Source organism: Pan paniscus, chromosome 18 (genome assembly GCF_029289425.2).
Source record: "Pan paniscus chromosome 18, NHGRI_mPanPan1-v2.0_pri, whole genome shotgun sequence".
In the NCBI taxonomy this organism is placed as follows: domain Eukaryota; kingdom Metazoa; phylum Chordata; class Mammalia; order Primates; family Hominidae; genus Pan; species Pan paniscus.
The window spans coordinates 12,122,080-12,148,133 of record NC_073267.2 but is presented as its reverse complement, the minus strand read 5'-3'; the positions used below and the strand labels follow the sequence as shown (position 1 = coordinate 12,148,133).

Here is a 26,054-nt window from a genome sequence, read left to right as displayed (position 1 = left end):
ATGGTGGCTGGTGTCTGTAGTCCCAGCTACTCGGGAGGCTGAGGTGGTAGGATTGCTTGAGCCTAGGAGTTTGAGGCTGCCGTGAACTATATGATCACGCCACTGCACTCCAGCCTGGGAGACAGAGTGAGACCTGTCTCTAAATATAAAAAATTAAAAAATTAAAAAGGAGATGGTAGTGCAACAGAAAAAGGTGACAGGGTGGGGGTGTTTCATGAGGGTCGGGAAGGGGAGGATAACCTCAGATAGAGTGGTCAGTGGTGTTTGAGCACAGGTTTGAAGGAAGGAGCAGGCCACATAGATACCTGGGATGCCTGCAGTCCAGGGAGGAGGAGCAGCCGTGCAAAGGTCCTGAGGCGGGACAGTTCTGAAACAGCTGGGAGGAGGCCCGTGTGGCTGGAGTGGAGTGAGCAGAGTGGAAGATGTTTTGGAGGTGAGGGGCAGAGAAGAGACGAGGCTTAGGGTAACACAGGGCTCTAGAGTTCTCAGGAAGGGCTCTGCCGCCTCTCTGGGCTTTGGGGAGACTGAGTCCAGAGCTCAGGTAGGGGGTGGTTTGTGTCATGAGTCCATTTGCTTGGCTGGGACCATTTTCTTATCACGAAGCTGTGGCTACAGCAAACAGATCAAAACTGTGATTCTGGAAACACATGAGTTCCTGCCCAGGGCTCACTCATGGGCCTTGCAGGGTTTTGTTTTGGGTGGAAGGGGAGCTTAAAGTCAATAGCAACACCATCATCATAATAGCTGAATGACTCATACCTATAATCCTAGCACTTTGGCAGTCCGAGGTGGGTGGATCATCTGAGGTCAGGAGTTCGAGACCAGCTTGGCCAACATGGTGAAACCCCGTCTCTACTAAAAATACAAAAGTTAGCCGGGCATGGTGATGCATGCCTGTAATCCCAGCTACCCAGAGGCTGAGGCAGGAGAATCGCTGGAACCCAGGAGGCGGAGGCTGCAGTGAGCCGAGATCCCACCACTGCACTTTAGCCTGGGTGACAGAGTGAGACTCTGTCCCCCCACCCCCCCAAAAAAGGCTTGGTGTGGTGGCTCACACCTGTAATCCTAACACTTTGGGAGGCCGAGGTGGGCAGATCACCTGAGGTCAGGAGTTTGAAACCAGCCTGGCCAACATGGTGAAAACCCATGTCTACTAAAAATACAAAAATCAGCCAGAAGTGGTGGCGGGTGCCTGTAATCCCAGCTACTTGAGAGGCTGAGGCAGGAGAATCGCTTGAACCCGGGAGGTGGAGGTTGCAGTGAGCCGAGATCGCGCCACTGCACTCCAGCCTGGGTGACAGAGGGAGACTCTGTCTTAAAAAAATAAATAAATACATAAATAGCTGAATGAGGCACGGTGCCTGCTGCTTTATCTCATTGTCATGACCACGGGGAGGAGGCAGGGCAGCTGAGAGAACAAAAACATAGGTTCTGGAAGGGAGGCGCTGGCTCAGGTCCTGTGGCTGCTGCGAAAGAGACCAGAGGGAACTTTCAAAGCCATGTCATCATCGTCACCGCTTTCACCATTTCCTAAAAACCAAAGGGGGCCTGGCTGCACCGTAAGCCCCGGTTACCCCCTCGGGAGGTTGAGCAACCTGTGGCTTCCCGGTACCCACAGGCACGACTCCCTACCTGCGCTTCCCCTTCTGGCCTCAGGAAAACAAACCCGCCTTGAGCCACCGCAGCTCGTGCCAGGGTTCTCAGATGATGGACAGACACTGATATGGAGGTTCAAATTTCGGGAAACACAGCAACAGCCCAGCCATGGTGCGTCTGGGAGAAAACCCTAGACAAGGAGGTTCTTTTGCAAGCCGAGTAGGAGAGTGGCATCTTGGCTTGTTGTTGTCTGGGGCAAAAAAAAAAAAAAAAAAGGCTCAGGCCCTGGAGAGACAGTGGGGCCTCAGTGGGTGCCCCAAGAGAGGAGAGAAACTTGCATGGAGACCCAAGAGTGCTGAGCTTTTGGCTGGGCACAGAGGCTCATGCCTGTCATTCCAGCACCTTGGGAGGCTGAGGCAGGAGGATCACTTGAGCCTAGGATTAAGTTTAAGATTAGCCTGGGAAACCCATCTCTACAAAAAGTAAAAAATTACCCGGGCGTGGTGGCGCATGCCTGTAGTCCCAGCTACTCGGGTGGCTGAGGCGGGAGAATTGCTGTGCTCAGGAGGTAGAGGCTGCAGTGAGCTATGATAGCGCCACTGCACTCCAGCCTGGGTGACTACGCAAGACCCTGTCTCTACAAAGAAAAAAGAAAGCAAAAAAGCATGCTGGGTTTTGTCCCATTTCCAGCCTGGCTGTGGGGCCTTTAGCTCCTCAACCCCTTTCTGGGCCTCAGCTATAAAATGACGGGGCTGGAGCGGGGAAAACGGGCAGAGGGCTCTCCTTCAGACTGCGGAGGGCAGGGACTTGCCTCACCTCACACAGAACTGCTTGTTTCTGTTCTGTGAGTTGGGCTCTGTAGGACACTGTTTTGGAAGAGAAGGTTCTTAGGTTCTATGGCCAGAAAGTCACAGATCTGGGCCATCTAGAAAGCTCTAAGCTCTAAGAAGCTCTCCACAGCATGGGGGCTGAGCATGGACCTAGAGCCAGACAGCTTGGGTTCAAATCCTACTGCTGCCATGTGCTGGCTGTGTGACCTTTGACAACCTGCCTGACCTCTCTGGGCCTGTATTGCTAAGTCTGTAAAGCGGAGATGATAATATTTCCCTTATAGGGTTGCTGGGAGAGAGGAGTCTGGTGGCCCATGTGACTGTGACTGTTTGTTAGGCGACTATAATTCTATGACTCATGCTCTACCCGCACTCCACTGCCCAGCCTCTCCCCACACCCCCAGTGGGTTGTGGAATGGAGCTCACAGAATGAAATTCTTCTGTGTTATGAAGACGTGTGTTTCCTGGAGGCTACAAGGAAGAGAAAGTGCCAGTAGATGACCCCAAAGTCACAGGGTACTTGTTTATTGTGGATTTTTCCTCCCCTGCTCCTAACCAGAATATAAACTCCAGGGGAGTTGGGACCGCTATCTTGTTACCCCAGTTCTAGCTCCTGAAATGGTGCCTGGTTCCTAGGACGCATCACCTGAGAGGGTGAGAAAGCTGCCTGACAACTTTACGAATCAGCCAGACCTGGTACAAATTTTACCTGTAGTCACCTTCTTGCTCTGTGATTCGAGGCATGTTACTTTACCCGTCTGGGCTTCAGTTGCCTAATCGGTAAAACAGCTGGATTGTTGTAAGGAGAAAATGAGATGGTGGACGTAAAAGTGCTTTTACATTCCAGGGCCCGGCACCCAGTGGGTACTCAGCTTGTGTGCCCATCACTGTCTTCCTCCTCCCCACCACCTCCTCCTCCTCCCCACCACCTCCTCCTCCTCCCCCTCTTCTTTCCTCCTGTCCCTTCCCCCTCTCCCCTGTCCCCCTCCCCCTCCTCCTCCCCCTTCTTCTCTTCCTCCTCCTCCCCTTCTCCTTCACTCTCACGCTCCCCCCTCCTCCCTCTCCCCCTGCTCCTTCCCCCTCCCCTCCTTTTTCCCTCCACATCCTCCCTCTCCCCCTCCTCCTTTTCCCCTCCTCTCTCCTCCTCTCCCCTTCCTCCTTTCCTCCCTCCTCTCCCCCTCCTCCTCCCCTCTGCCTCCTCCCCTCTGTCCTCCCATTCCTCCCCCTTCTTCTCCTTTCCTCCTCCCCTTCCCCCCTCCCCCTCCTCCCCTTACTTCTCTCTTCCTCCTCCTCCTCCTCTATTGGGATTTCATTCTGCATCAGATGCCAGTTGCTGTGACCTGGGTATGTTTTGTTAAATAGAAACACAGTCATGCAGCACAATCCCTGTGGCCAAGAGGACACCTGTGTGTCATTATTAAGTGGATCAGGCCTCCCATCCTGAGAACACGCTCTTCCTGCGGTTTACAGGGCCCCTGCCCTGAAGCAGGTAACCCGGGCCTCACTCTGGGCAGGCGGGAAAGGCCCCACCTGCTATCCGGCTGGGCTGCTTCTCCTGGCCGTGGTGAAGACTGAGGCCTAGCCAGTTCTGGGATGGTCCCACGCCCCGAGGGGAAGGGTTGACCCATTAATTACAGTGCTTGGGAAGCTCAGCTGGGCCTCTACCTGTGCCACTGGCTGCAGGTGCCATCACCCCCAGACGGTGACCAGGGACTGTCCATGGACTTGGAGCCAGGCCGCCTGCTCACTCGGATATCCTGTCCTGGCCAGAGGCAGATCTCACGGGGAGCACTACTAGATGGAACCCAGGATGCCTAGTTACATTTGAATTCCAAAGAAATAGCAAATGATTGTTTAGTATAAGTATGTCTTACACAGTATAGGGACATATTACAAATCCGCAGCATTTGGGACATACTTATACAAATGACCAACAGGCATTTGCTACTTCTCTGCAATTCAGATTAACTGGGCATTCTGCATAGTTTTACCTGTTTTTTTGTTTTGTTTTGTTTTGTTTTTTGAGACGGAGTCTCACTCTGTCGCCCAGGCTGGAGTGCAGTGGCACGATCTCAGCTCACTGCAAGCTCCGCCTCCCAGGTTCATGCCATTCTCCTGCCTCAGCCTCCCAAGTAGCTGGGACTACAGGAGTCCCCCACCATGCCCGGCTAATTTTTTGTATTTTTAGTAAAGACAGGGTTTCACTGTGTTAGCCAGGATGGTCTCGATCTCCTGATCTCATGATCCACCCGCCTCGGCCTCCCAAAGTGCTGGGATTACAGGCTTGAGCCACCGTGCCCAGCCGGCATCCTTCATAGTTATGTGCTAGATCCAGTAACACTCCCTAAAGCCTCCCTCTGCCCATGAGCTCACCCCGTTTCAGCTCCATCTTGGCAGCAGCAGAAACAAAGGGTTTGGCCAGGGTCAGGGCCAGGCCACTGAGCCAGGGTTGGGGTTGGGGGTGTAACCTCAGGCAAGCCTCCTGTCCTCCTGGCCTCAGGCTCCCCATCTGCATAACTCAGCTGGAAGAATCCCAGCTGCATGGACCTTTTTTGAGGATAAAGCGTGTGATGTATGTGGGAAACATGTTTTGGAGATGGAAAGGTGTTATGGAAACGTGAGTGACCGGAATTGGTCGTTAATGGGTAACGCAGACCAGTCAGTGGGGGCTGTTTACTGGCAACTGGGTTCCTGTTTTGGAGATTAGTTTTTTTCAATAAGGAACTTGCATTTATTCCTGAAACATTAGAAAATGGACAGTAGCAAAAGGATGAAAAATTCCCTAATTATATCACTCAGAGACAACTATTTATAGCCTTTATTTTATTTTTATTTTTATTTTACTTTATTTTATTTTTTTTTATTTTTTTGAGATGGAGTCTTGCTCTGTTGACCAGGCTGGAGGGCAGTGGCATGATCTTGGCTCACTGCAGCCTCCACCTCCTGGGTTCAAATGATTCTCTTGCATCAGCCTCCCAAGAAGCTGGGATTACAGGCACGAGCCACCATGCCCGGCTAATTTTTGTATTTTTAGTAGAGACAGGGTTTCGCTATGCTGACCACACTGGTCTCAAACTCTTAGCCTCAAGCGATCCACCTGCCTCAGCCTCCTAAAGTGCTGGGGTTGCAGGTGTGAGCCACCACGCCCAGCCTCTATAGCATTCTTTTTCCTTGGAAAACTTTTCCTCCAGATGTGTGTGTATTTCTTTTTCTTTTTAACAAAATAAGTGGGATCATAGTCTGCATTCTTTTAGGGAACCAGTTTTTCCTCCTGTGGCCACTTCATGTCTGAAGTTTCAGAGTACACCCAGAGGAAAAGCATCTTCCTTTCTGGTCCGTGTGATTCCTGGGGTATTGGCAGATGTCCTATAAAACCATAGCCTGCCTGGCCTCCTCTTGCTATGCCCACATAGATGCCTGGTTTATGTTAAAAAAAAATTGAGATACAGTTGTTGTAATGAAGTTTAACATTTTAACTAGTTTAAACTGTACAATTCATTGGCATGTAGTGTTTTGCAGTCACCACCAGTATCTAGTTCTAGAATTTTTTTTTTTTTCGAGACAGGGACTCACTCTGTCACCCAGGCTGAAGTGCAGTGGCACCATCTCGGCTCACTGCAACCTCTGCCTCCCAGGTTCAAGTGATCCTTCCACCTCAGCCTCCCAAGTAGCTGGGACTATAGCTGTGCACCACCATGCCTGGATAATTTTTGTATATATATTTTTTAATGTAGAGACAGAGTTTCACCATGGTACCATGCTGGTCTCAAACTCCCGACCTCAAGCAACTCGCCTGCCTTGGCCTCTCAAAGTACTGGAATTACAGGCATGAGCCACTGCACCCAGCCCAGAACATTGTTATCACCCTAAAAAGAAACCTCATACTCTTGGGCAGTCACCCCCCAATCCTTTCAGCACGGATCCACTTTCTCTGTCTATGGGTTTGCCTATTCTGGACATTTCATGTAAATGGAATCATAGATATGTGGTTTTTGGTGTCTGGTTTCATTTTACAAAATGTGTTTGAGGTCCCTGTGTATTGTGGAAAGCATCAATGCATTGTTCCTTTTTATGGCCAAATCATTCAATTCTTTTATGGTCAATACTCCTGGTAGAGATAGAGTACATTTTTGTCTGTCCATTCATTCACTGATGGACATTTGAGTTATCCCTACCTTTTAACTATTGGGAATAGTGCTGCTATGAACATTCTCGTACAAGTTTTCACTTGAGTACTTGTTTTCAGTTTTTTTGTGTATATACCTTGGAGTGGAACAGTAGCTATAGCATTTTATGTTCTTACCAGCAATGTTTGAGGGTTTCAGTTTCTTCACATCCTTCCCAATATTTATTTTCCATTAACTTTTTTTTTGAGACAGAGTTTCGCTTGTCTCCCATGCTGGAGAGCCCTGGCTCAATCTCGGCTCACTGCAACATCCGCCTCCTGGGTTCAAGCGATTCTCTTGCCTCAGCCTCCCGAGTAGTTGGGTTTACAGGCATCTGCCACCATGCCCGGCTAATTTTTGTATTTTTATTTTTATTTATTTATTTATTTTGAGACAGAGTTTCACTCTGCTGCCCAGGCTGGAGTGCAGTGGCGCAATCTCCACTCACTGCAAGCTCCTCCTCCGGGGTTCATGCCATTCTCCTACCTCAGCCTCCTGAGTAGCTGGGGCTACAGGCGCCTGCCATCACGCCCGGCTAATTTTTTTGTATTTTTAGTACAGACGGGGTTTCACCTTGTTAGCCAGGATGGTCTCGATCTCCTGACCTCGTGATCAACCCACCTCGGCCTCCCAAAGTGCTGGGATTACAGGCGTGAGCCACCACACCCGGCCAATTTTTGTATTTTTAGTAGAGATGGGGTTTCGCCACATAGGCCAGGATGGTCTCAAACTCCTGACCTCAAGTGATCTGCCAACCTCGGCCTCCCAAAGTGTTAGGATTACAGGCATGAGCCACCGTGCCCGACCCCAAATTTTTTTTTGTAGCTATCATAGTGAGTATAAAGAGGTATCTCGTTGTGGTTTTGATTTGTATTTCCTTGCTGACTAGTGATGATGAATATCTTTTCATGTGCTTCTTGGCCATTTGTGTATTTTCTTGGGGGTAAGGTCTACTCAAGTCCTTTGCCCTTTTTTTTTTTTTTCTTTTGAGACAGGGTCTCGCTCTGTCATCCAGACTGGAGTGCAGTGACATGATCTCTGCTCACTGCAGTGTTGACCTCCCAGGCTCAGGTGATCCTCCCACCTCACCTCCCAAGTAGCTGGGACCACAGGTGCCTGCCACCATGCCTGGCTAATTTTTGTATTTTTAGTAGAGATGGGGTTTCACCATGTTGGTTAGGCCGGTCTCAAACTCCTGACCTCTGGTGAGCCGCCCGCCTCAGCCTCCCAAAGTACTGGGAGTATAGGCGTGAGCCACCGCACCCAGCCCCAGTGCCCATTTTTACACTAGGTTGTTTGTTGTTTTTTTATTGCTGAGTTGTAAAAGTTCTTTATATAATCTGGATACTAGACCCTTATCAGATATATAATTTGCAAACATTTTCTCCTCTTCTGTGGGTTGTCTTTTTAGTCTCCTGATAGTGTCCTTGGGCGCACAAAAGTTTTCCATTCTGATGAAGTCCAATTTATTTATTTCTTATTTTATTGCTTGTGCATTTGTTTTCATATTTATAAAACAATTGTCAGATCCAAGGTCATGAAGATTTATGCTGTTGTTTCCTTCTAAGAGTTGTATGAGTCAACCTTTGTATATGATGTGAGGTAGAGATCCAACTTCATTCTTCTACATGTGGATATCCAGTTGTCCCAGCACCACTTGTCAGAAAGACTCTCAGCTGGGCATAGTGGCTCATGCCTGTAATCTCAGCACTTTGGGAGGCCAAGGTGGGCGGATCGCTTGAGGTCAGGAGTTTGAGACCAGCCTGTGGTGGTGCATGCCTGTAATTCCAGCTACCTGGGAGGCTGAGGCAAGAGAATTGCTTGAACTTGGGAAGTGAATGTTGCAGTGAGCCAAGATCACGCCACTGCGCTCCAACCTGGGTGACGGAGTGAGACTCTGTCTCAAAAAAAAGAGACTCTTTCTCCATTGAATGGTCTTGGCATTCATTGATCATAGATATATGGTTTATATGTAGACTCCCAATTTTATTTCATTGATTTATATGTCTATTCTTATGCCAGAACCACATACTTTGATTACTGTATCTCTGTAGTAAGTTTTAAAATCAGAACGTGTGGGCCAGGTGCAGTGGCTCATACCTGTAATCCCAGCACTTTGGGAGGTGGAGGTGGGAGGACTACTTGAGCCCAGGAGTTCAATACCAGCCTGGGCAACATAGTGAGACCACATCTATACAAAAAATTTAAAAATTAGCTAGGCATGGTGGTGCGCACCTGTAGTCCCAGCCACTCTGGAGGCTGAGGTGGGAGGGATCGCTTGAGCCCAGGAGTTTGAGGCTGCAGTGAGCTATGATGGCACTACTACATCCCAGAATGGGCAACAGAATAAGACTCTGTCTCAAAAACAAAGTGTAAAAAACAGAAACAGTGGATCCTCCAACTTTGTTATTTTTCAAGATTGTTTTGGCTATTTGAAATCCCTTGTAATTCCATATTAATTTTAGGATCAGCTTGTCTATTTTTGCCAAAAAAGGCAGCTGGAATTTTGATAGAGATTACATTGGACCTGGGCCGGGCACAGTGGTTCACACTTGAAAGCCCAGCAATTTGGGAGGCCGAGGCAGGTGGATCACTTGAGTCCAGGAGTTCGAGACCAGCCTGGCCAACACGATGAAACTCTGTCTCTACTAAAAATACAAAAATTAGCCAGGCTTGGTGGTGCACACCTGTAGTCCCAGCTACTCAAGAGGCTGAGGCAGGAGAATCGCTTGAAACCAGGAGGCAGAGGTTGCGGTGAGCCGAGATCGTACCACTGCACTCCAGCCTGGGCGACAGAACGAGACTCCATCTCAAAAACACAAAACAACAACAACAAAAACAGAGATTACATTGGACCCGTACATCAGTTTGGGAAGTATTGCCATTTGTGATTATTACTTTTACACATCAACGTGGCTAGCCTATAGTACCCAGTTATTCAATTAAACACCAATCTAGATGTTGCTGTAAAAGTATTTTGCAGATGTGGTTTATTTTAGTTGACTTCAGGTGAAGGAGACGGTCTCCTTTACTTAATTCAATACTTTATCACAAAGTATTGAATATCTCATGTAATTTACTGAATACTATACTAAAAGTTAAAAACAGAATGGTTGTAAGGGTACTTGAAGTACGGTTTCTTTTGAATGTGTATCACCATCATAAAGTCAAAAAATCATAATTGAACCATCATTAAGTCTGGTACCATCTATATATGTATATATCTCCTCTCTCTTTCTTTGAAAGATTTCTGACTGATATACCACTTTAACTATATTAAATCTTCTGGTCCATGAATGTCTTTCCATTTATTTAGTTTTCTTTAATTTCTTTCAGCAATGTTTTGTAGTTTTCAGTGTATAGGTCTTGAACTTCCTTAGTTAAGCGTTTTCCTAAGTATTACATTCTCTCTCTCTCTCTTTTTTTTTTTTTTTAGAGATGGGGTCTCGCTATGTTGCCCAGGCTAGATTCAAACTCTCATGCTCAAGGGGATCCTTCTGCCTCAGCCTCTTGAGTAGCTGGGACTACAGGTGTGTGCCACCATACCCAGCTTCTATCCTTTTGAGGCTATTGTAAATGGAGCCATTTTCTTAATTTCATTTTTGGATTGCTCATTGCTAGTATATAGAAATGCAACTGGCTGGGTGTGGTGCCTCACACCTGTAATCCCAGCACTTTGGGAGGCCCAGGCAGGTGGATGGCTTGAGCCCAGGAGTTTGAGACCAGTCTGGGCAACATAGCAAAGCCCTATCTCTACAAAAAATTACAAAAAAAAAACTAGCTGGGCACAGTGGTATATGCCTGTAGTGCCAGCTACTGAGGAGGCTGAGGTGGGAGGATCGCCTGAGCTCACGAGGTCAAGGCTGCAGTGAGCTGTGATCGAGCCACTGTACTCCAGCCTGGGTGACAGAGACCCTGTCTCGAAAAAAAAAAAAAAAAAAAAAAAAAAGCAACTGATTTTTGTATGTTAATCTTAAATCCCACAACTTTGCTGAACTGGTTTATTAGCTCTAATAGGTATTTAGTACATTCTTTAGGGTTCTTACATATAGGATCATATCACCTGTGAATAGAGATAGCTTCACTTTATCCTTTTCAATCTGGATGCTTTTATTTTTCTTGCCTAATGGCAATGGCCAGAACCTCCAGGACAATGTTGGACAGAGGTGGCCAGAGTGGGCACTTTGGCTTGTTCCTGTTCTTAGGGGTAAAACTTCCAGTCTTTTACCATTAAGTGTGTCATTAGCTCTGGGATTTTCATAGAAGCCCTAAGGTTGAGGAAGTTCCCTTCTATTTCTAGTTTATTATTATTTTTTTAATCATGAAAGCATTATTGGATTTCTTCAAATGCTTTTTCTGTCTATTGAGATGATCACGTGGCCCAGTTTACTTTTACCCCCTGGTTGGAAGCCTTGGGTTGGAAATTCAATCTCTGTGGTTTTTTGGGGATCAAAGAAAAGAGTTACAGTCTTATAGCTCTCCCCATAAATAATTGCAAGCTCGCAGCCGTGGTAAGTGTTTAGGATGGATAAAAACACAAAGCTGGCTCCTGTTGCTGCTCAGCAGTTGGGGAAACAAAAACAAATGAAGATGTGGTAGTATTCAGTAGAGGACAGAAGAAAATTCAGGCTTACTACTGCTTTTTACAGGAAGGAAGGGAGGAAGCGAGGAAGGGAGGAAGGGAGGAAGGAAGGAAGGAAGGAGAAAAGGTTGGGAGGGAGGGAGAGACAGAAAGGAAGGAAGGAAGAAAAGCATTCATACAGGGATGTTTCTTGAACGTTATCTCTGAGAGATTTTCCCTAGGTGTTATGTCTCCCTAGCAATGGTCTGTGATATTCTGTCTTAATGTCAGTATAATAATTGGTACTTTTGCAAGCCTTGGTTGCATCCTGAGAATGGAGGAATGGCAGAGGTTGGGTGTAATCCAATTTCCTGTTCTTCTCTTCTCCCTCCCTCCCTTCCTTCTTTCCTTCTCTTTCTTTTCCCTTTCTTTCTTTCTCTTTCTTTCTTCTTTTTCTTTTTTTCTTCTTTCTCTTTTCCCTCTTTCCCTCTTTCTTTCTTTGTTGCTTGCTTGCTACAGTGCAGTGGCTCGATTATAGCTCACTACAGCCTCAACCTCCGGAGGTCAAGGAATCCTCCCACCTCAGCCTCCGGAGTAGCTGGCACATGCCACCACTCCACCACTTTATTATTATTCTTTTAATTAAAAAAATTTTTATAGAGATGGAGTCTCACTATGTTGTCCAGCCTGGCCTTGAACTGCTGGGCTCAAGAGATCCTCTGGCCATGGCCTCCTGAGACTATAGGCAAGAGCCACTGCACCCGCCCCCTTCATATTTTAAAAGCAGTACAATGTTGCCCACACTAATAACATCTACATGGGAACCTCCTATGCTTGGGAGAACTTTGAAATCCCTTCCAACTTGGTAACTCGTCCACGGCTGAGGGTGGCCCGTCAGTGGACATGGCGCAAGGTGGCAAGAACTTGGGGCTGGGGACACTTTGCTGAGGGACCCGGGACAAGCCACACTCCCTATCTGGGCCTCACTATCTTTAGGACCTCGGGTAAAGGCATGGGATTTGGGCACCGGAGGGTTCTAAGATCCAGGTCTTTGCCAGCATGGGGCTCGGAAGCTCCCTGTCCAAATGGCGTTTGTTTGTGGATGGCCACATCATGGTTCTGCCCATCTCCTGACTCTGTGTACTCTGAAAGCCAGGCATGCTTCTTAATTCCCTCTGATGATTTCCCAGAGAGCCTGCTGGATCCAGGCTGCTGCTGTTATCACTGCAGCCGGCCGATGGGGCTCCAAGCAGACGGGCAGATGGTACCCATTTAGGGGCGGATGTGGAAATAGGAGCTACTGATTTCCAGAGCTTGCTTTCAGTGATGGCTGAGAAAGGCCTACCTGGGGGCACGGACCACCCTGGGGGCACAAAGCGGAGAGGCAGCTGATAAGCCTTACCTAATACCTATCCTGTGCTAAAAACTTTACCATCTTCCCAGTTCACTCCCAGTCGGTCTTAGGAGACAGGACCGCTATTGTGCCCATTTTGCAGACAGGAAGCCGAGCTCAGAGAGGATGGGTAACTTGCCCGAAGGCACAGAGAGTGTCTTGGTCTGTCCGGACGCGTCTGTAGAGTTACAGGAAGAGAAGGGCCGCCCTCCAGAGGGCCGGGAGCGCCCCAGCGCGGGTCCGGGGTCGAGGTTGGTGGTCCCGCCGCCTGGAAGTGGTGGAGCGGCGGGGGGAGGGGGGAAAGTGGGGAGAGCCGCGAGCGGCAAATCAGGAGGGAGGGTCAGGCTGTCGGGGGCGGACGGGGGGGGGGGCTGGCACCGAGAGGCAGGGGCAGGATAGGAGAGTGGGGGAGACACCAGGTCCGCGCCAGGCGTCTCGGGGGTAAGCCTGGGGAGCTCTGGGGTGGCGAGCGAGCGGGGTGTGGGATGGAGCCTGGGGGCGATCAGAGTGAGGCGGGGAACCGGCGGTGGTCTCGCCTGGGGCCCAGGTGCGGGCCGCGGGGGCGGGAGAAGCCGGAAGCCCAAGCCGGCCGCGCTCCGCCCCGGCGGGTCCAGCCCCCGCCCCCGTCCCCGCCGCCCGGCCCTTTTCTCGGGGCGCCCGAGAGGCCAGCTCAGACCTCCCGGCTCGACAGGCGGTGCGGGCGGCGGTGAGTGCGGCGCGGGGACGCCGGGGCGCGGGGACCAGCGGGAGACAGCGGGGGGCCGGTGGCGCCAGCACCTGCTGGGGGCCCCGGGCACTGAGCCCTTGGCTGGGGCCTCCTGGGATGCCAGGGGGCGCGGGTCGGGTCGCGGGCATCGAGGCGCGGCGGAGGGCGTGGGGGCCTGGCCGGGGCGGGGTCCGGCCTCCTAGCGCTGGTCCCGGCCGCGTCTCCGGTTGGGTTCAGCTCCTGCGTCCCAGAGTGGCCCGATCGCGCGTGGCGGGGTCGTCCGGCCCCCACCCGAACGAGCGCCCTTCGCGGCCCGCCGCGTCCCCCTCCCCGGAGAGGACGGCCCCTGGGCTTTTTAGAAAAAGGCGCGATTCTCTCTAGTGACTCAGGTTGAGATTTCCAGAAATATCCCCCGGGGGTTCAGAAACAAAACCAAAACAAACAAAAAAACCCCAACGAATTCCCAAATGCTATTTGCCAAACATTTGACTTCTAGGGGCGCGGGTACCCGCGTTTCTCTCCCTGCCCCCGCGACTTCGCGCAAGATCCGGGAAGGACACCCGAGGCCCCTGGGAGACCCTGGGAAGGTGAAAATCAGAGAGCGAAGCGGGCCGTGGCCCCTAGGCCTGACCCCTCCCCGCGGGGTAAGGTGGGCACCCCGCGAGCGCAGGGGTCCTCTTACTGCTGATGGCACCCAGCTCTGGGCCCAGACGCCGCTCACCGTCCACCGCCGGTGCCGGGTAGGTGCTGGTGGGACCAGCTGGCGACTGGTGGCAGAAGTGGATCTCGCCCCTCCCTGCCAAGCTAGGCAAATACCCTCCCCGCTCTGGTTTGCAGGTCACTGTGGATAGGTGGTCAGTTGGTGGTGTGCCCGAAGCTCTTCGGGGTCAGGGAGAGGAGGTGATAGGGGAAAGGTGTGTGTTCTGGAAGGGCCAGTCATGCTTCAGGGACCAGGCTAGTTGGACCTTCACTGGTTTTCTACTTCCCGACAGTGGAGCTGATGTCACTGGCTGTTGGACTGAGCAGTGGTCACTGGGAAATCTACAGTTTGTGGAAACCACGGGGTCTTCCAAGCTCCTACCAATCTTCCCAAAGAGGATGCCTCCCTCTCCTTGGCCTGGTGCACTGGTGCTGGTTCAAAGACTGTCTGAAGCCCAGCTTGGGGTCCTCTTTAGGAAAGCCATGATTTGCCTTAATGTGTGCTTGGCTGCCTCATCTGCCCTCTCACCCCCTGCCTTCTCAGAGTGACTCTTTTTAGGACTTCCTATTTAGGACTAACCCAGATGCCTACAGAGAGAAGTGCAGGCTGGTATCTGGAATTCCACCAGTGTTTTGGTTTTATCAGTTGGAGCAGGATCTAGATGGCGTGTGACTTGCTTTACCTGGCATAGAGTAACACCCATATTGCACTTGGCTTTCTTCTCCACCAGCCCTTGCTCTGGGAACTAAATGTGCACCAAACTCTCTAAGAAACATTTAATGGTAATCTACCATGAGGGAGGCCCATCTCCCTCTTTCCTGTTACTTTAAGGCATGAATAATTGATGCATTTATTCACATTTGAGAAAGTATCTTGTAATGTTTTCACAGATTAAGTGACTGGGTGATTGATCTAAGACGTAGGATCAATTTCTTTCTTTTTTTTTTTTTTGAGACAGAGTCTCACTGTCGCCTAGGCTGGAGTGCAGTGGTGCGATCTCGGCTCACTGCAACCTCTAACCCTCCCCACCCCACCTCAACCTCCTGCCTGAGTTCAAGCAATTCTAGTGTCTCAACCTCCCAAGTAGCTGGGATTACAGTTGGGTGCCACCATGCTTAGGTAATTTTTGCATTTTTAGTAGAGACAGGGTTTTGCCATGTTGGCCAGGCTGTTTTCGAACTTCTGACCTCTAGTGATCCACCTGCCTTGGCCTCCCAAAATGCTGGGATTACAGGTGTGAACTACCTCACCCGGCCCATTTCTTAAGTCTCTAAAATAGTAGATTGAAGTGTAATTCACTGTCTTTGGGGAATACATTTCCCTTTGTTACTTCCGTTCCTTTTATGGGCGGGCTGTTGAGAAATAAAGCGCTACCCTTGCCGTGTAAAGGATGCAGAAGAATGGCTCCTGGTCCTGAGGGGTTTACGCAATGGGTAGAAAGTAGAAATACACACCGGCGAAAAAGCTGGTGCTTGCTAATGCCCTTGTAACTCCAGAAAGGGCTTGAGAACAGTGGAAAGGAGGCAGCTAAGTTAGAGAAAGTTTCATGGAAAAACTGAGGCCTGAGCACATGTGGCAGAAGGAACATGAGGACATAGTTCAGACAAACAGGAGGGTCTCAGTAGAGCTGTGGAGGAGGTACAGACAAGCCCAGGTGGTTGAAGACAGTAAATGGAAAATCCACTGAGAGGAAGGAGCTGGAAGGCGTTTCCAGCCCAAGTTAATTTTCAAGAAAATAAACAGTGCATATTTTGCTGACGTTACCCATCCTCACTGCTCAGAGGTATATAATAGCACTTTGAGAATGGGCTGGTGCCGTTTTGTGACTTAAACTTCTCCCACTGAATAGGAATTTCACCAGAGCTACAGTGAGGGTGGAAAAAAGAGGATCTGCAAGAGGAAGTCCTGTATTCTTGGCACTGTGACTTGTCCTCTATTTGTTTTCGCTTTTACAGCAGTGAAAATAGCCCCGTGGGTGAGGCGGTCTATCAGGTAAATAGACTTCCTTAGTTCTGTGTTTCTTTAGCACACACGTTTTTGACGTCTCCCGGGTCTGTTTGGCCACCCATGGTCTGTTCTGAATTTGATCGATGTTTACTTGCCTAAGAATTGTTATTTGAGGTCAAGTGGCATTTTCCAGGGTCCTCATAATTTCATCTTGTTGTTTGAGCCTGTATTGATTGACACTCTGGACACAGGTGACAACAGCTTTGTAGCTAATGAAGTTGTCCCTTGGCTGCAGGTTATTTCCGTAGAAGAATTGTGTAATTTCATAGAGCTTAAGGCATGGACACAAGAAAGGAACCATTCTGGAGGGTGTCTATGTGATGGTAATTCTCTGCTCACCTCGTAGTAGGTAGGAGTTTATATACCAGGATCCAAAGCTGGAGGCTTCAGAGAAAATAATGTTGGAGAATTTAAGCTATTTAGCTCATGGAGCCTTAGATTTAATTGACAGTGTGCCTCAGGTAAGTTTAAGAGCTTACTGATGACTTGCCTTAAACTTGAATCCATGAGGTTATTCCTAGATGATGCACTGATAGTTTGAAATTTTTTATTAAAAAATATTAAAGTGTGGAAGATAAAGAAGAAAGGCATAATCTCATAGAACGAAACAACTACCACTGGCTGTCCTTATCGGGCGGCTTCTGTCTTTTGTCTTTGTGCCTGTTTTCTATGAAATTGTCATCAGCGTTCATACAATTTTGTATCCTAATGCAGTCTCAGTCTTATTAATGATCTCCTTGCACTGTTTGATGAAAAACTGTCATTCATGTGGAAACTAGGGATGTGGTTTCACCAGGAGTCCAGAGGAAAACTGCCCACTCTGATTGTGGGGGAGCAGCCCAACTCCCCGATGGAAGCATTTTCCATTCCACAAATCACTGTGATTTGTCATTACGCCATGCTTGAACCTGGCTTTAAGATTGTGGTAACTTTATCTTTGACTTGTGGGACATACCGCCCTGCAGAAACAGCCTGAACTCAGAAGATGGAATTGGCACACATTTCTCTGAAATATTTCACTCTGAGCTTCTGTACTTTTACTGAGGTCTACTGAAACTGGAATTTGTTTGGGATCAAATAACCAAAGGCCAATTTCTCGCTTCCTTTCCCAAAGAGCTGGAGGTCCGGGTTTCCCCTTTTGTCTACCTTCCTGCTTAACCATTTATGGCTTAAGACGCACCATTCACCTTGAGCATTTTCAGGAATGATAGACAGGTTAAATTCCATGACAACAAAAACCATATTGCAGAATTATTGTAGCTTAAAACCTGCCAGGTGACCCTCCTTAGTTTAAGAATTTTAAGCAATATTCAATTTAATAAGTGTACAATTTGGATAGTTCCTGAAAGTTGATTATAGTCAGGATCCACTGTGCTGCCATTATTGGAAATAACGTTTTTCTCCAGAGACCCTAAAAGACCAGACCTTTTTGACCCTCGCAGCTGGTTCTCTTTCTTGTTTACAAACTAGGCTATTTTCTTAGGAGACCTGACAATTTGCATGTGAGTGCCCTTCTTTTGCCTAAGGAATCCCTTTTTTATTCTGGGGTCATTTCTGCGATATACATATTCATGGGCCTAGCTTAGTGTTTCTTTTCTGGGGGCTGGGAGATGGAGACCAGAGTAGAATTGAATATTTCTCCTTTTTCTTCCTGGAAGAATTGATCTTCGAGGATTAAGTTGGTAGTTAAAAAGCCGCTTTATCTTTCTGAAGGCCTTGCCCTTTTATGTGTTGATCTGATACCCAAATGTAGAAAACAGTTCTATGCTCAGCTTGAGGATATATTTTTAGAAGAGTTTACCACCCACATGTGGCTAAAGCTTTGTGGGGAGTTCTTTTTTTTTTTTTTTTTTTTTTCCGTTGTGAGTGAAATAGATATTTCACTATATCTTGCTCTTGTTTTCAAACCCTTTAAAAAGCCATTGACCATTTTCTCTTTTATTTTTAGTTGACACATAATAATCATACACATTTATGGGATAAAGAGTGATATTTTCTTACATGTCTCCAGTGTGTAATTGATCAAAGAGTAATTGGCATGTTCATCACCTCAAACATTTATCATTTCTTTGTGTTGTGAGCATTCAGAATTCTCTCTTCTAGCTATTTGAAAATATACACTGAATAATTGTTAACCATATTCGCCCTACAGTTCTACAGAACAGTAGAACTTATTCCTCCCATTGAACTGTAACTTTGTACCTATTAACCAACCTCTCTCTAGCCTCTCTTCCCCTCCCCTTTGTAACCTCTAGCAACCACAGTTCTTTTCTCTACTTCTGTGAGCTCAATTTTGTTGTCCTTCCTTTGTGGAAGCTGTGAAATAGCTTTCGAGGGGAGTGAGGACTTGTGGTCAGGTGTAAATATGCATTCAGCTGGGCAGAGTTTGGGAGATTCCTTTAAAACCTGTTCTTTTGCTGAAATTCTAGGTATCTTTTTATTTTATTTTATTTTTTATTTTTCACCTCATCAGTTAGAAGTGTCAGAAACTCTCCTTTACCCCCCACTTAATCTTTGGCATTTAACCAAAATATACTTTATTTACTTATATATTTTTTGAGATAGGGCCTTGTTCTGTTGGCCAGGCTGGAGTACAGTGGCGTGATCACAGCTCCATGCAGCCTCAACCTCCCTCTCGAGCTCAAGCCATCCTTCCACCTCAGCCACCACACTAATTTTAGTGGTTTTTTTTTGTAGAGACAGGGTTTCGCCATGTTACCCAGGCTGGTCTCAAACTCTTGGAGTGAAGTGATCCATCCATCTTGGCCTCTCAAAGTATTGCCATTACAGGCATGAGCCTCACCCCAAAGCACTCAAATTTTGTTTTTTTAAATTCAACTTGAGTGCTTTGGGGTAAGACCTGCCTATTCCATTTCACCTTATAGTTTTTCTTACTCTTGGCCTATGTAGGGGAGAGAGAAGACTTTCTTTCTGCCTTCTGAAGGTACCATAATTGAGTCTATGAAATAAACTGATGATAGATTAACGGATGAAAATACATACAAATTTATTCCATGCATAAATGTGGGAGTCCCACAGAAAGTGAAACTCAAAACAAGGTCAGATAATTGAAGTTTATGTAGTGTGCCTGAGCTACAAAAAAGGAATAAGCGGCTGGGCGTGGTGGCTCATGCCTGTAATCCCAGCACTCTGGGAGGACAAGGCAGGAGGATCGCTTGAGCCCAGGAGATCAAGACCAGCCTGGGCAACATGGCAAAGCCCTGTCTCTACAGAAAATACAAAAATTAGTCTGGCATGGTGGCTCATACCTGTGGTCCCAGTCACTCTGGAGGCTGAGGCAAGAGGATCGCTTGAGCCTGAGTGGTCGAGGCTGCAGTGAGCCGAGATAGTGCCACCGCACTCCCGCCTGAGTGACGGACCAAGACCCTGTCTCAAAATAAAAAAGAAAAAGGAATAGGGGCTTGGGGCTCCTGGAGGCAGGTGGTGATAGGTTATAGAAGGGTAAGGGGAGGAAATGTATGGTGAACAAAGGTTGCCTTGTTAATGCAGATAAAAAGCCCCTTGAATGATGAAAGTTGTCTCAGAGTAGCCTCAGAAGAGCAGGTGATGGCTTGTGACCAGGTGTCGACCTTCAGTCTCCTCTCCTAAGTTAAGATCTTCCAGCCGGGCACGGTGGCTCACGCCTGTAATCCCAGCACTTTGGGAGGCCAAGGTGGGTGGATCATGAGGTCAGGAGTTCAAGAACAGCCTAGCCAACATGGTGAAACCCCGTCTCTACTAAAAATACAAAAATTAGCCGGGTGTGGTGGTGGGCATCTGTAATCCCAGCTACTCAGGAGGCTGAGGCAGGAGAATCGCTTGAACCTAGGAGGCAGAGGTTGCAGTGAGCTGAGATCACACCACTGTACTCCAGCCTGGGCCACAGAATGAGACTTCGTCTCAAAAAAAAAAAAAAACTTCACTGGTTGATGAGGGTCCTATGATAGTCACTTTCCTTTACACAGATCAAGTATCTCTTCTCTGAAATGCTTGGGACTGGAAGTGTTTCAGATTTTGGATCTTTTTTTCAGATTTTGAAATACTGCATTCTACTTACTGGTTCAGCATCTCTAATCCAAAAATCCAAAATCCAGAATGCTCCAATAAGCATTTCCTTTGAGCATCATGTCTGTGTTCAAAAAGTTTCAGATTTTGGATTTTCACATTTGGGATAATCAACCTGTAGATTTCAATTTATTGTATCAAAGGACAGCTTTTCAGAGCTGCTCCTGTGTCTGCAGTTTCTCAGAATAATCAGCTCAAAATATGCCAAAGAAATAGATCCTGAGGTGACATATTCTAGTCTGCTACAGTCATATTTTGGGGTAGTGTGTCCTGAGCCCCATCACCTATCCGACTCATTTATAAGTGTGATCCCTGAAAGTATTTAAATAAACTTTTAATTTTGGCATAATTTTTGATTTGCAAGAAAGTTGTGAAGTTAGTACAGGGAGTTCCTCACCCAGTTCCTGGTTCTCTCCATTATTAACATCTTACATCACACAGTATGTTTGTCAAACCAAGAAACTGATGAGAGTATGTTATTGTTCACCAAACTCCAGACTTTATTTGGAGTTCCCAGTTCTCCCACTGATGTCCTTTTTTTCTGGGCCAGGGTCCTAACCCAGGGTACCACATTGCATTGATATATTTTATTTTTATTTTTTTGAGACAGAGTTTTGTTCTTGTTGCCCAGGCTGCAGTGCAATGGCACAATCTCAGCTAACTACAAGCTTGGCCTCCCGGGTTCAAGCAACTCTCCTGCCTCAGCCTCCCGAGTAGCTGGGATTATAGGCACGCACCACCACACCCAGCTAATTTTTGTATTTTTAGTAGAGATGGGGTTTCCCCATGTTGGCCAGGCTGGTCTCGAACTCCCGACCTCAGGTGACCCACCCGCCTCGGCCTCCCAAAGTGCTGGGATTACAGGCATGAGCCACTGTGCCCGGCCCCACATTGCATTTAGTCATCTTGTCTCCTCAGCCACCCTGGCTATGTTAGTTTCTCAGTCTTGCTTTGTTTTTCATAACCTAGATACTTTTTGAAGATGAGGGATTCTGTAGAATTTCCCTCAAATCAGGGTTGTCTGATATTTTTCTCATGATTACAGTGGGGTTGTGGGTTCTGGGAGGAGAAGACCACGGAGGTGAAGTGTTCTTCTCATCCTGTCACATCAGAGGGCACATGATATGCACATGACATTGCAAATGTTAATATCAAGGGAGAGAGTAAAGTATTCCTGATGTTAATTAATATCAAGAGAGAGAGTGAAAAGGAGATATTTGCCAGATTTTCTCGCTTGTAGTTTACTCTCTTTCCCTTTTCATAGACGGAGTTTTGCTCTTGTTGCCCAGGCTAGGGTGCAATGGTGCGATCTTGGCTCGCTACAACCTCTGCCTCCTGGGTTCAAGCAATTCTCCTGCCTCAGCCTCCTGAGTAGCTGGGATTACAGGCATGTGCCTGTATATAGACATGTTTCCCCATGTTGGCCAGGCTGGTCTCGAACTCCCGACCTCAGGTGATCCACCCGCCTTGGCCTCCCAAAGTGCCGGGATTACAGGCATGAGCCACCACGCCTGGCGACTCTGTTCTTTGAAAGAGAGTCAAGGAGTCCAGCCCACACACAGGAGAGGAAAGGGAGAGATTAAGTTCCACCTCCTGCCAGGTGCCATGGCTCATGCCTGTAATCCCAGCACTTTTGGAGGCTGAGGCGGGTGGATTACTTGAACCCACGAATTTAAGACCGGCCTGAGCAACATATTGAGACCCCCATCTCTATGGAAAGTTAAAAAAAAAAATCGCTGAGTGTGGTGGTGCACACCTGTAGCCCCAGCTACTCAGGAGGCTGAGGTGGGAGGATCACTTGAGCCCAGGAGTTGAAGGCTGCAGTGAGTTACGATCAAGCCACTGCATGCTAGCCTGGAAATAGTGGAATGAGCAAGACCCCATCTCTACAAAAAATAGAAAATTAGCTGGGCTTGTTGATGCACACCTGCAGTCACAACTACTCGAGAGGCTGAGGGAGGAGGATCGCTTGAGCCCAGGAGGCTGAGGCCATAGTAAGCTATGATGGTGCCACTGTACTCCAGCCTGGGTGACAGAGTGAGACCCTGTCTCCAAAAAAGAAAATAAAATAAAAGTGCATCCCCTGGAGGGGGAGTATCTACTCATACTATTTGGAATTTGTCAGTGAGGAAGATTTGTCTTTTCTTGTTTAAAAAATAGACACTTCTGGCCGGGTGTGGTGGATTACACCTGTAATTCCAGCACTTCGGGAGGCTGAGGTGGGTGGATCACGTGAGGTCATGAGTTCGAGACCAACCTGGCCAGCATGGTGAAACCTCATCTCTACTAAAAGTCCAAAAACTAGCCGGGCGTGGTGGTGGGTGCCTGTAATCTCAGCTACTCGGGAGGCTGAGGCAGGACAATTGCTTGAACCTGGGAGGTGGAGGTTGCAGTGAGCCGAGATCGTGCCACTGCACTCCAGCCTGGGCAACAGAGGGAGACTCCGTCTCAAAAAAAAAAAAAAAAAAAAAATAGACACTTCTAATGAGCTGATGCCGTAGATACCCTGTCATAGATGGGATAGATGTGCCATGTGGGCACAGGAGACCTCAGCTGTGCAAGGATGTCAGATGCACTTGGCTTTCTCAAGGCCTGGTGGGGAAATATAGATCACATCCCTTCCCCTGGGGTGGGCAGAGAGTAACGTAATATGGTCCAGTTAGGGAAATATTAACAGAAGCTAACTTGCAGACAGGAAGCAATTAGGATGCAGGAGGAAGACATATGCCATCAAGGGCTAGATCATGTGGTGTCAGCCAGGGGATGTGAAACAGGCATGAAAAGCACGTGACAGGCAATGTCCACCACCACCCTGTTCCCACATTATCCGTAAGTCTTGCTAAAGGCAAGATTGCTGTTTTCTGGAATTTTCAAAGACAGTTAGACTACCTGCAGTCATCTGGAATTTGGCCAGAACAAAGGAAGTAAGCAAATAGAAGACTCCCAAATAAGGTATATATTTATCATCAAAGCAGATGCCCAAGCCTGTTTACCTCACTCAGAGGAGGCGCCCACGGCAACTATGAACTCTTACTTTACACAGAGTCCTTGCACACTGGGTTCTGCTGGTGTCCAAGTCCTCAGAGGCTTTGAAGCAGCAAATTGTGTTGGTGGGATGGAGCCGCCGTCAGCCCCATGTTGGACTGTTGGCAGCCTGGGACCGTGTAGAACCACACATGTGGACACAAGCATTTTTCCTTTCCTTTCTCTTTTTCTCTTTCTCTCTGTCTTTTTTTTTTTTTTTTTTTTTTTTGCAGATTGTAAGAAAGGAGAGGGGAATATGGGAATTTATTTATTTATTTACTTATTTATTTATTTTGAGACAGTGTCTTGCTCTGTTGCCTAGGCTGGAGTGCAGTGGTGCGATCTCAGCTCACTGCAACCTCCACCTCCCAGGTTCAAGCAATTATCATGCCTTAGCCTCTGGAGTAACTGGGACTACAGGCATGCACCACCTTGCCCAGCTAATTTTTGGATTTTTAGTAGAGATGGGGTTTCACCATGTTGGCCAGGCTGGTCTCAAACTCCTGACCTCAAGTGATTCACCCGCCTCGGCCTCCCAAAGCACTGGAATTACAGGCATGAGCCACCGTGCCCAGCTGGGATCGATTTTAGAAAAAGATTAAGGCTGAGTGCAGTGGCTTATGCCTGTAATCGCAATGCTTTGGGAGGATCACTTGAGGCCAGCCTGGGCAACATAGTGAGACCCCGTCTCTACAAAAAATTAAAAATTAAAAAAACTAGCTAATCATGGTGGCGTGTGCCCGGAGTCCCAGCTGCTCGAGAGGCTGAAGTGGGAGGATCACTCGAACCCAGGAGTTCAAGGCTGTAGTAAGCTATGATTGCACCACTGCACTGCAGCCTTGGCAACACAGCGAGACCCCGATTGTAAAACAAAGTTCATTTTAAGAAAGAAAAAAGAAAAGAAAAAGGTTAAGATACTTTTTTCGGGGGAATGTTTACAGAGGCTATGGGTCAGAATGAAGCAACACCAGAAGCTATGGAGACTGGGGTTTCTGCTGTGTTTCAACTTGGTTTTTTGTGTTCTCGGGAGAAGACACCCTTGGCCGTGGGCCGTGAGACCTTTGATGTGTGTTTACGCTGACGGCGAGTTGTTGGGATGGCTTCTGCGGTGGGTGGTTCTCTTGGTATTCTCGGTTTTGAAGCTTATTTTTAGACTCTGAACTCTCCTTCTTGGCAGGAGTTGAATCCCTCTGGGGGTTTTCAAGTTGTTCTTGGACTGCTGGTTTTTGAAATAGAAGCCCCTTTGGTGGGGTCCCCCATAAACCCAGGCGCTGGTGCCCACCTTGTGGTGTGAAGGCTCCTGTAACACGACCTCACTCTCCTGGCCCCGCACTGCTCACCTGCCCCACGGGACACAGGTACATGGCTTCTGGGTGTCTGTCCCCGCTGTACCCAGATCTGCCCCCTTGCCCTTGTCCCCAGATCCTCCACTCGCTCCTAGGAACCGTACCCCTCCCAAAACAAAAAAAGAAACTATACCCAGTCTCCCCTTCATATCTCTCCCACAACTGCCCCTGTTGGTTGACTTTGCCTCCCTATATGGGTCCCATAAGGCCGGCAAGGGAGGGTCCACATCTCCCAATCCTTTGTCCACCATTGGTGTTTAGAACCCCCTGGAGGAAAACTGGATCATAGTGCAACATGAAAAAAAAAAGAACTTTAGGCTGGGTGCAGTGGCTCACGCCTGTAATGCCAGCACTTTGGGAGGCCGAGGTGGGCGGATCACTTGAGGTCAGGAGTTCGAGACCAGCCTGGCCAACATGGTGAAACCCTGTCTCTACTAAAAATAAAAAAATGAGCTGAGCGTGGTGGCATGCACCTGTAATCCCAGCTATTTGGGAGGCTGAGGCAGGAGAATCGCTTGAACCTGGGAGGCAGAGGTTGCAGTGAGCCAAGGTCACGCCACTGCATTCCAGCCTGGGCCACAGAATGAGACTCTGTCTCAAAAAAGAGAAAAAAAAAAACTTTATATTGACAAATAGGATGTTGTTAGTGCAAATTTTGGGGTTGATATAGTGGGAGTGGTAAAGGGAACGTCTTCTTACCAAATAGAAATAATTAGAAGCTTTAATCACTCTGCAAACAGGGAAGGTCCCAGGGCCAGGTGCTGGGCAGGAACACAAAGGGCTGTGATGACATCACCTTCACCCAGAGGCGGGAAGGACCCGGGATGGAGGCCTGGGGAGGGCAGAGACAGGTTTGCAGAGGAGACTTTCTTTTTTAATTAAAAAAGTATGTATTTTGTAAATATGTAATATTACTATGGCTCAACATACAAAAGACCAGCAAGGGTGTAAAAGTGACCAGTGTTTGTCACACCCCATCCCCTAGTCCACCTGGTTCCCCTCCCGACAAACACCGACCGTTAAGTTTCTTATGTTTGCCTTTGGAGGCATTTTATGCATATTATATAAAGAAATACTAGGCCGGGCATGATGGCTCATGCCTGTAATCCCAGCGCTTTGAGAGGCCAAGGTGGGAGGATTGCTTGAGCCCAGGAGTTTGAGACAAGCTTGGTCAACATAGTGAGACCCCGTCTCTACAAAAGATAAAAAAAATTAGCTAGGTGTGGTGGTGCACACCTGTAGTCCTAGCTGCTCTGGAAGCTGAGGCAGGAGGATCGCTTGAGCCTGGGAGCTCCAGGCTGCAATGAGCTATGATCATGCCACTGCACTCCAGCCTGGGCAACCCAGTGAGAACCTGTCTTTAAAAAAAAACAAAAAAACGCCAGGCACCGTGGCTCATGCCTGTAATCCCAGCACTTTGGGAGGCCAAGTTGGAAGGATCACTTGAGGTCAGGAGTTTGAGACCAGCCTGGCCAACGTGGTGAAACCCTGTCTCTACTAAAAAGACAAAAATTAGCTGGGTGTGGTGGTGGGCGCCTGTAATCCCAGCTATTTGGGAGGCTGAGGCAGGAGAGGTGCTTGAACCTGAGAAGCGGAGGTTGCAGTGAGTCGAGATCGCGCCACTGCACTCCGATCTGGGCAACAGAGCAAGACTCCTAAA

At 48.1% G+C, this 26,054-nt stretch overlaps 1 protein-coding gene across 5 annotated transcripts in view; it reads left to right on the top strand.

Moving 5' to 3' along the window:
• The first annotated feature begins 12,355 nt into the window (after nt 1–12,355).
• Nucleotides 12,356–26,054, top strand: part of LITAF (lipopolysaccharide induced TNF factor) — a 39,426-nt gene continuing 25,727 nt past the window's right edge. Inside the window, exon 1 of one of the 5 annotated variants that reach the window (XM_003808274.7) lies at nt 12,356–12,797. The gene's annotated coding sequence lies outside the window, so the exon portion shown is untranslated. Of the gene's footprint in view, nt 12,798–12,887; nt 12,988–13,102; nt 13,253–13,925; nt 13,993–15,806; nt 15,945–26,054 lie in introns of those variants that run through there. The other 4 variants (XM_003808273.6, XM_034939794.3, XM_057299955.2 and 1 more) reach the window with 4 other exon arrangements.